General features: G+C 45.0%; 1 long non-coding RNA gene across 1 annotated transcript; it reads right to left on the bottom strand.

Annotated features, from left to right (window-relative positions):
* Positions 1-3,134: 3,134 nt before the first annotated feature.
* LOC120681951 lies at positions 3,135-3,571 on the bottom strand. Its single transcript, XR_005678142.1, has 3 exons — positions 3,472-3,571; positions 3,259-3,391; positions 3,135-3,181 (listed from the first exon to the last, which is right to left on the bottom strand). It is a non-coding gene; the product is annotated as an uncharacterized LOC120681951 (long non-coding RNA).
* Between the last annotated feature and the right edge of the window lie 68 nt (positions 3,572-3,639).

The following is a 3,639-nucleotide window of genomic DNA, read 5'->3' as shown; positions in this document are numbered from 1 at the left end:
AGAGCATGTCAAGCGACCGGGAACCAGGTCTTCAGCACCGGTTAAACCGATGGCGCATCATAGCAAGGCGTTGGTGCAATGACGTCAGCGCTGCAGGAAAGTAAAGGCAGATCTCTTCAGCACCTGTTGAACCGATAGGTCATCGGTGCATTGCATCGGTTAAACTGATGGGTTCTGAGTCAGCAGTAGGCAGTGTGTCAGAAGCTCAACGGCTACCTGGAGGGTTAGAGCGACCGGTTGAACCGATACCCGTGTCCAAGTGGCGTTGGTTCAGCCGATGCTTAGCTGGTTTTTGGTAGCCATTGGGGCAACGGCTCTATGGACTTGGTGTCTTATATATATGCCTTCCTTCGGCCATTTGACGTTTGCTGGAGTTCCAAGACATCACACCCACACGCAAGAACATCTCCAAGCCATTCAAGAACTTAGTGATCAAATTTTTAGTCCTTAGCACAACTTCGAGAGTGTTTGTGCTAGGTTAGCTCTTAAGTAAGTGAGAGAGTAAGATGTTGTGCCTTGTGCTATGGTTCTAGAGTGAACCAACATTGTATCTCGGTGCGCCGGTCATCCTTGGAGTCTTGGTGGCTCGCCGACACGTCAACGATCCTCCGGCTTGGTGTGGAGTGGCGTCGACAACCTTGGGCTGGGGACGTGGAGACCCCACCCTTCTTGGTGAAGCTCTTTATTGGAAATCGGGATCAAGGTGACCGTGGTGACTTGGTGTCCCTGGAAGAGACTTGATTGCCGAGAAGCAATACTCTTTGCGAGTGCTTCAACAACATAGATGTAGGTGTGCCTTTATGGCTAACCGAAGCACGGGAAAAATCCTCGTGTCAAAGAATTTATTTTCTCTCATTTTTTCTTTAAGCTTCCGTATTTACTTATTGCAATTTTTGTGTGTTTTTACATTTTTAGAGTAGTATCTTAATAGGATTGGCTATAAGTTACATAACTCTTTTGGGATGAGAGTTTTCACACTAGAAGAACACTAGTTGCACATCTAGATAGTATATTTTAGTTTAATTTATGTGAAAATTAGTTGGAGCTTGAGGTTAAAGTTTCTATTTTGTCTAATTCACCCTCTCCTACTGTTAGGCTACGAGCACCCGATCACTTTCAGTGCGAATCCAAGCATCCGCATCCGCATCCAGTGGCTCTTCTGTCTTGTTGAACAGAGGAGGCTGAGTTGCCAAGAATTCTGGGTAACCAGCAGCTTGAGGTTGATGAACATTTGGTCCACCCCGCTGCTGTTGCTGTTGTTGCTATCCCTGGATGAGTTGACGGAGTAACTCAGTTTGGGCGGCCAGATATTCCGCAAAGTTGGGTGGCGGTGGTGGCGGTCGCTGCGATCCGCTACCATTCGCGTCCCCAAAACCCTCAGGGTTGCCACGTGTCGCTCCCACCATCTGGAACGACAAATTCTCTCATTAGTATGGTGACATATGACTTCCCCAAAGTATAGAAGGGTAATCGCGGAAAAGTACAATTGGAACGAGTATGATAACAACAGGGACAGCAACGCTGCTTGTTACAAGAAAATCCATAACTTGCACTCTGTTCATCGAAATGCGCCCAAATTTTGACAGCAGATAGATAATTTATCATACTACAACTTTGGTATTCAATTCCAAAGCTAAATCGACAGTTAAGGTGGGCGAAAAAAATGGAATTTCTGCCTCTCTGTCCAGTCTGCTTTTCAGCAGGCCGAGGTACACTGTTCTGGCCATAACTTTTGGCACACAAGTCTAATGATGCTGAAATTTTGTGAGCAGCTAGATCATGAAATTCACAACAACTTTGGTATTCAACGCACAGCTCAGAAATGCAAGGAAACATGGATAAAAATTTAGACAAGTTTCTGCAGCGATATACTCAACTGCAATTAAACCATTACAACCATCCATCAAGTTCTTAGCCAAGGCCTAAGCGATTAAGGTATTTTTTACATATGAGCGGCACTCATTACAAAAGCAAGGTACTCAACTCTTAGTTAGCCTATTACATCACCATCCAAAGTTAGGCTACCCTATAGAGGAGTATGCGCGAAATACTACTTAAGACATTATCTAAAAGTCGTCCAGGTTGTTGACTGAAGACTCGCTCCTCATTGGAGAGTGAGCTCCCGGAAGTGGTGGCAGGGGCACTCCAGACGTAGTGTCAAGTCCTGAGATACCCTGAACCTCCTGGGGCTCCTCCTCCATTCTTTGAGAATTAGATTAGATCGGTTTAAAAACCAGATTAATCTGTCCCCAGCGGAGTGGCCAAAAAGTGTGTTGACGCAAAATCTAGTCACACACTCGAACGCGCTAGAACGCGCAGCAGGATCGTCAAAATGATCAACACCAGCAGCCTCCCTGCGCCGACCGGTTAGACCGGTATAGCGGACCGGTCAGACCGGTACTCCAGGAAGACGGCGAAGACCTAGAACCAAGAGTTCGGGAGGGACCCCGTCGGAGCTAATGGAGCTAGGGTTGCTCTGAGGTCGGCAGGCCACTCAGAATGCCATCGAACGCCGTAGAGACGAGCGAAGAACAACAGATAGGGTTGGAAAAGTTAGGGTTTGGAGGGTAAAAGGTAAAGGTAATTGTATGAATCGATTGGGATTAACTTCAATCGGCCTTAGCCTTTATATTTATAGGCCGGGGAAGACGTACCCCTTCACGAGTAGGATTACATGAGGACTCTTTACAAAAAACCTAATTCTACTCGGACTGTACAAACCAGACCGATCTGACCGGTCGGCCCGACCGGTCAGACCGGTCGACCTTAGCAGGTGCCAAATTTGGCTGTCAACAAACTAATATTTGAATTGCTCATATAGCACATGGTAACAAGAACTTACCAGGGCAGAAATTGCACTATCACCAGATGACTGAATGGTACTGAGAAGTTGTTCCTTGTCAAGATCCCATACCAAGATGGAAGACATGTCACCAGAAGCATACTATTGAACAACAAAAGGAAGCAAGTTCTTGTATTAGAACAGCCTACAGCACATAAAATAAAATTACAGAACCAATGGGAAAGTAGTAGAATATTACCAGGCAACCAGATTGCTACTGCCAATAGATCACAATACTGCGACCAGCAGCTCGATGACCCTGAACTGATGAGAAAGCAGCTACAAGTGTTTGTCCTCCCTTTTGAGTAAAATTTTTCCATATACGTACATTTCCATCACCTGCAACATGAAAATTAGATAATGCAATAATAGAAGATATAAGTATACAAGGAAAAGCATAGAGAAGTGAGGCATACTTGAGGCAGCTAAAAGCAAGCTCTCATCAAGCTCGTTGATAAGCAAGAGTTTCGATAGCCCTCTGTCGGACAATTTATGGTTTTGAAAAGAGTTCACTGGTAGTGCATCATCGTAGTTCCAGTGTTCCACACTCTAACATGAGATAGAACTTTAGCACAACTGCAGTAGTGCATTTCAAGCACCAGGATCGTTAATTGAAATAACAATTTCACCTTATTTGTTCATTTTCATCAGCTGCGATGACGATTGGAGAAAATGGCAACAATAATGCTGCTTTTGTACCTGAATCAAACCTTGTATCCCAAGTTCCTAACTAGCAATTTGGCTTGTCATCTTGCAAGCTGCTATTCCCAGGGCCCACAATAATAATAAAAAATAGA

Source organism: Panicum virgatum, chromosome 7N, assembly GCF_016808335.1.
Source record: "Panicum virgatum strain AP13 chromosome 7N, P.virgatum_v5, whole genome shotgun sequence".
NCBI classification, from domain to species: domain Eukaryota; kingdom Viridiplantae; phylum Streptophyta; class Magnoliopsida; order Poales; family Poaceae; genus Panicum; species Panicum virgatum.
This window is presented reverse-complemented; position numbering and strand designations above follow the sequence as displayed.